Here is a 7,157-nt window from a genome sequence, read left to right as displayed (position 1 = left end):
TGAAGGATTAGGTGAGGTATGGGGCTCAGGAACAAGACAGAAATCCTGTTAGCAAGACTGAATTACATACTGGGTTCACAGTAAGGAGAACTTGGTGCTGAGGAAAGAGAGCCAAATTGCCCAAAGTCAATTTACTGAGAGCCAAATTTACTTTTTTTTCTCTTTCACCTATTTTAGGTTGACTTAATTCTGTCTTCATAATGACATTTGAGAGATTTAAATCATCTCTGTCTACTGGCTGCTGCTGTAGTTGGAAATGGGGAGAGAACTGAGGGAGACATGAAGGGGTGTAAGGAGAACTTATTTTAAAAGATTTATGAAATATGAAGAATTTTATTAAGATATTATTCATCTCTTTATCATTACTAAGAATGCATATGTAGGAATTTTTTTCAGGCTTAGAGTATATTCAAGGATATATTTTTCATAAATATATAAGAAAACTAGATCTAAGAAAAATATGCTCATCGGCAGTTGTCACCTTGGTTTTCTTCGTTTCTGTGTTAGTTGTCCCGGCAGGTCAGGTAGTTGCTTCCTTGTCTCAGTGGGGACTCTGCCCCTGAGTTAGTTCTCCAGTGTTGCTCTAGAATATATTGCTATTGCAGTGTCTTGTTATATTTTTAATTCTTAAACTGCCTAATCAAGATTCTCAGAGTCCTTGCAAATAGCAGTCCTGTTTTGATTGTAGGTCACCCAAGACCCAGCAAAGTCAGGAACTTGATCAAAACCACTGAACCAAATACTCTGGCTTAAGACTAGGAACACAGCGTCATTGCTTTACTGCCATTTTCAGGGCGCCACTGGAGAGCCTGCTAGGACAGGGATGCAGTTGGCGGCACCACTCCTCAGACAGTCCAGTTGAACACTCTGACACCACGTTTAGAGCAACTGCCATTCTAGTCACCACTGCCCACAGGAGGAACAAAGCTCCTCTACTCTGAGTACTGTGGGAAAGGCATTGAAGATGTAGGTATAACCCGGCCCCAAGCAGGTGAGCAGCAAAAGTCAAAACTGATCCCTATAGTACAGATACGTGTTCAGTTCTAATGACAGTGTATATGCTCTATACAATGAGACCGAAGTCAAAGCTAATGTCCCATCATTAAACGTCCACTTTGGCTACAGGTGTTATAGACTATCTGTGCTGGCACTTTAAGGAAGAACTATTTAGAGTTTTGCTTAGTTCTCAACAAAGGAAATTTTTAAAATGCCTTTAGAAATCCTCAATGTTTGCATGTTCCTCTATGTAGATTTGCATAATTTTCAGTCTCCCTCTGAAATAAGCAGCTTGACCTGATTGATTAGGTTAGTCTGGTTTTATGAAGCTTTCGTAGCCTCTTTTTGGTTATTTCAGTATTTGTGACCAATTTGCCAGAGATGGGAAAGGAGAAATAAAAGACAAGAGAGTGAAACCTAAGATTTCTTTTTGTTCTAAAATTTAAAAGCTTGGTAAGGGTTTAGTGTATGGGCTTCCCGTGTGCATTTGCATGAATGTGGTTACACCTGTGCAAAGATGGGCATGCCAAAGCGACCCGAAGGCAGAACATTGTGTAAATGTGTGCACTCGTGATTATAAGAGAAAGAGAGAAACTGATTTCAGACATTATGGCTTTTTGTAAGGATTTAAGAAAAAGTGACTGGATCTTCCCTCAGTTGCTTTTTTGTTATGTGTGTGTGTGAACAGGAACTCTGATGGCATGACTCGGAGCAAATGAGACTAAAGAGGCCTATGATCTGAGGAAGCGATCGTTAACCTGTGGGTTTACAGGTCCCTTGGCATGGTTCTGTGAGCCTTTCAAAATTGTATGCTGAATTTTCCATGAGTGAATTTGTATATTTTTCTGAGGAGCAGATGTATAACTTTTATCAGATTCTCAAAGGAATCCATGACTCATAAAGTCTAAGCCCCTCCCACCACTCTTGGGAACCCAGCTTATGTAGTAACTGGATGAAATGATACAGAGGACTGGGGTAGCTGGAGTCACACGGAGTCACTGAGACAGAGCCTGGTTGGTCGAGAGGATTTCCTCGGGTGGACAGACTGACGGCAGTGAATTCCAGCATAATATGAAGATCTGTCGCTGGCTGCACCCCCTCTCCATGGCAGAGATTTAAGAAGGCAGCTATAGGAAGTGGGCTTCTGTTCATTAAATTGAGGTGGGAGAAAGACCAATACACTGACCAGACAAACACTAGAAATATTAACTGAAGCACAGCCTCCAACTGACCTCAGGCAACAAAGAGAAGTAGTCAGGGCAACCCAGAAGGTAGTATTTTGAGTCTAGGATTTATCTTGTTCTCAAGAGACATAACAGCAAATAGAAACAAGCCCTGCAAAACGGAACTGCCTCCTGCCAAAGCAGATCAGCTGTGGACCCAGCAGAGAAAGAGCTATAGGACCCAGAGCTGTCTTCACAGCAACACTATCTTTTCCCTTTGAGTTTCAGCAGATACCTATGGAACAGTGATTACCTAGAGGTACTTTTTCACAGCTCTTGGGAGAGAAAGATGAACAAGACATTCCTATTCTAGATTAAGAATAAAAGTGGCAGAATTCCAAGGAAGAGACAATACAGATGCGCCTTGCTTTGAGCAACAGATGAATCCCCAGAAAGCTGTGTTTAAAGAGCATGGTTACAGCTCAAAGTTTATGTCAAATGCAGTAGAAAGATGAGGAAGCTTGAGACGAATTCTCTGGTAAGAAAGAAATCCTGTTTTGTAAAGCTAACAACAGCATACTTTTGTCTACGTTGTAAACATCGACTGCCACAGCCGTGATTTTCTTCAATCACAGTGTACCCATACTCATAATACGTGCATATATATGCATAGAGATTCTTCACTATATCCTTAACATTAATTTTCATGTAATTTAAGGACCTGCACTTTCTACTTTGTGAATCTTTCTGTCCTGTAAAGGAAACGAGTTCACTCAACTACACACTATCAAGCAGACAGGTAATCAATCAGTGATCACACATATCAGTTCCAGCTGAGCTCCCGTCTATTGCTGAGATGGTTACAATAACCTCTAACTGTTCCATGTAAGTAGAAATGGCCTCTTAGACGTTTACACCAAAGGTTCGGGCAAGGAGGCTCAACCCGTCAGTGGCAGTAGCATTAGTTTCTTTCCAAATGTGTCTTTGTCAGCAGTATTTTTAAACATGGGCCCTATCCTGTGCTATATTTTATGGCTAAAAGCATCTTTATTCTCCAGTTTCAGGGATAAAAGGCAATTTTTTAAATGTCATGATGGGAGGTAGTTTTTCAAGGTTTTCATGACAGGGCATAAAATTAGATTTAAAAATATCCAAAATAAGGCCTTGCTCATCAAGATTAGGACTTTAATCTGTGTTTCAGGACATTTGGGCAAAACTTTCTTCCTACCAATAGTGCTAAGTAGGCTGAGGAAATATTTTCAGCTTTTACAGAAAATTTACAGATTCATGCCTTTGTTTAAAAGCTGTCATTAGCTGGCTTCCCTAGTTTTGCCTTTTGAGCAGTTCTCACATGAAAGCTGATTATTATTTGGAATGCCGAATTCCAAAATTCTGTGGGAGTGGGGTTCCCATGGTTTTACCCATGCCAGCTGGAGAGATGCCTGGTTACCAGGGCGCCGTCCCACAGAAGGGGATTTCTTCTTAGACATGTGTCAACAGCTACTAGTGACAATTGGACCAGGGTAGATTTACTAGTAGAAGAAAGAAGAAATGTTGCCCCCTTCCAGTGGGAAGATGGATAATCTGGGGGGTACAATCACTGGGATTTTGGAGCGATAATGTCATTAATTGGAGTCATGCGCTTCACAAGTATATGTGTGTATGGTTGGGGAAGGGGCTCTATAGATGTTAAAAATCAGGCACTCCACATGTGTTTTCCTTTAATTCTTACTATATGCAATAGAAAACAAGACAGAAAGCATGGCTCCTTTCTCAAAGATTGGAGAGGCCAAATGCTCAGGAAAGGCAGAATCCATGCTTCTTTGAGCTGTTACTTTATAAGCTTTATCTGTGACAGTAATGATAATGGTGCCCACATCAGAGGGTTGCTTAGGGATCAAATGAGATAATGTGAAGAACTGAACAAGTGCCTGACACATAGTAAGTACTTATAATACAGGGGTGGGCAAAAGTAGGTTTATAGTTTGTGAATCCATGAAACACAGTTTTTTCTTGTATTGTTATTTATTAATTATTGCATTATTTATTTGTATTATGACTGTAAACCTACTTTGGCCAACCCCTGTGGCATCTTTAAATAGGAAAAGCTTGAGATCACTTAAAAGCATGTAATAGCAGATGAAAATTAGTATGAGAACAGATACTCTAAAGTTTCAAGAAATGTAAACAAAATATGTGAAATAATTCAGAGGAGAAAATGCTCTTTGAGCCAGAGTGGTTTCAGGAGGTTGCCCTGGGAGTTTTGCGGGGACTTGCTTAGGATTCTTCTTCAGACATTTGGGCATGAGACGTCGAAGTCCTAGCTTAGGGCTGTGGTTGCAGACAGACTGATGAGAGAGAGCAGAAACATTCTTTGAATCAAAGGAGTTCCTTCCATAAGGCCCATAATTGCCAGAAACAGAGGCAAATAAATATTTTACAAAGGTTCTTTTTCCTAGAAGCCCAGTGTATATTCAATTACCAAAGTGCTACATTTCTCAGAGTAGTTCTGGTGGTGTAAAGATAGAGTAGTAAACACTCAGGAGACATTTGTTTCTATCCCACTTATTTCCATGATAAAGCAGGAGAAATACAGGGTTAGAGAATGAGAGGGAGTAATTCTGTGACAAAGATGGTCTGGCACTGAGCCTGGCATCTGGCTCTGAGCTTCCTGGCTGTCACTGCAAAGAGAAAGCAAGTCAGCCACGTGGTTTTTCCACCCGGAGAGAAGCGAGCAGGCCAGCTCTCCAGGAGCAGGAGCCCTTTCCTGTCTTCCAAGTCTAAGAAGATGTAATTATAAGTATTTGCCCCAAGCTTTAGGAAAGGAACACACACTTACACTTCAGACTTCATTAAGCCATATTAACCACTCTCTAATAATTCACTCCTTACCTGAGTTCTCAGAGGGTTTCAGGCCCATCAGGAAAGGGATTTTTTTTTTGAAAACAAATAAACACACAGTATTAATGATGCATAAATCCTCAAACGCATGCCTTGTCTAACCCTAGATAGACACGAACAGCCTATTAACTCCCTTTCCCAGCTTTGGTGAGTTAGGGTCCCCCTCAGTTTTTAATCTCGGGAAGTGGGAAACAAGTCCATCAAGTGAAAGAACAGCGGGCAGGGAGCTCGCCCCTGCTGGGGGATCGAGGGGGGCCAGAAGGGGTAGCGGCCGGGACTGAAGGGTCCCAGCGTCTTAAAACCCACCAGGGCCTTTCTCCAGCTGCTCCTTCGTCCCAGTTGAACCCTCTGGGAAACCCGAGTTTCCTTGGAGGGGTAGATTAGTTTCTCCCGCCCGCAGCCACTGTCCCAGGAAAGAGCGGGGGCGTGGGGGTGAAGGGGAGGGAGAGATGGGGAGACGGGGCTGGGGGGGAGGGGCCGGGAGAAAGAGGCCGCTTTGGTGCGCGCCCCAGCCCCCTGGGGTGGAGCTGGAGCTGGGGGGCTGCGTTCCGGCCGCCAGGGTGAGCAGCGCTCCGCCGTGGAAATCTAATTTGACAGAATAGGTAAATAAAATAAACTGTCATCAGCTCCCATTTATTTTACCGGACGAGGTCAATGTTTTTTAGCATCAGACGTAACAGCGCGTTGGAAACGGATTTTGGAGCGCCGGGTAAGGCGGCCTGGAAGCTGGCTGGGCTTTGAACGCCCGGCACCACGCATTACTCGCAAAAACGTCGCACGGAGCCTAAGACAAAGCCTCGGCGACGCGGTGGGCGCCCCGCACAGCCGCGCCGGGCCGGGAATTGGGGCCCTGGGTGGGGGGCTGGGCTGGGCCCGCCCCTGGGCGCAGGGCTGGGGTCGCACCTGCGGCTCCTCGCCGCCCCGGCCGCGCCCCCGCCTTTTGTGTGGGCGCCTCTTCTTTCCCCTTGGCTGTTGATTATTAGTACTTTCCTAGTTTTCCAAACTAATAAGTGCCACTATCAGGCAGTTGGAAGCTCTCGGAGGCTGCCGGCTTTGCCGCTCGGCCCTAATTGATATTGAACGAGCTGCTGGTAGACGGGAACAGGGCCGCTGCTGGATAATTTGCAGTTTAATCAGCGTTTGTAATGAGAGCGGCTGATTAGGGCTGTTGGAAATAAAAGAGAGTTACAAGGAACGTCTGTCAGAGTCCGGTGATAATTCAGGACTAATTGTGGTGATTAGCGCAAACTGGATGACTTTGGGCTTTGCTAATGCAAAGAGAAACGTGCGGGCTCCAGCCAGGGACCCCTCGGAGAACAGCGCGCCGGCTGCGCGCAACTTTGCCGAGCGGTTTTCCGGCGAGGCCGGGACCGCGAGGGGCCGGCGGGGCGGGGGCGGTAGGAAATGGCCCAGCACTTCCCGGGCCCGGGCCGCGCGGGCGCCCCCGCTGCCCCCCCATCCCTTCGCCCCAGCCTTTCCCCCGACGCCTCCCTCTACTCGCCCAGGCTCCAGGGCGCAGGCACCCTGCTCCCGGGCCCCGGGCCCGCCTCCACCCGCGCGCGCCCCTTGGCGGGGGGCGGGGAGGTTGGCGGGGCGTCCGGACCTCCCTCCCCGACGCGGTCCCCCCCTGCACGTCACCTCCTCCGGGCCCGCAGGCCCTCGCCTGTCCCTCCCAGACAGGGGTTCTGCTCCCTCCCTCCCCCCAAAACCGCCGCGCGGGTGGGCGTCCCGCCGCCCGGGCGACCCGGAGCGGCTGAACCTTCGAGTGCGCTGGGGAGAGGAGAGCCACCGCTTATAAACGGCCGTGGTTCTCATTATTGAGGAGTTTCATAACTCTTTAATTCATTTTTAATGACGGCAATAAACATGGTAGTCATTTTGGAACAATAGCTAAAAATCATAGGGCCATTACTGTCCATTAAAACAGTGTTTACAGTTCAGTGGAGGTTCACGTGCCCCGTGGTCATTCATATTCGCCGAAGGAGAGATTTATAGGTTGGAAGAACGGCTCTCTCTTTATTCTTTATATTACATAAAACTTACTGAGCAAATTGTTTTAAAAAAATAAAAAGAAAGAAGTTCACTTGGCTTTTAATC

The sequence above is a fragment of the Miniopterus schreibersii genome, assembly GCF_964146895.1.
Source record: "Miniopterus schreibersii genome assembly, chromosome: 3".
In the NCBI taxonomy this organism is placed as follows: Eukaryota; Metazoa; Chordata; class Mammalia; order Chiroptera; family Miniopteridae; genus Miniopterus; species Miniopterus schreibersii.
Note: the sequence above shows the minus strand (reverse complement) of the source record.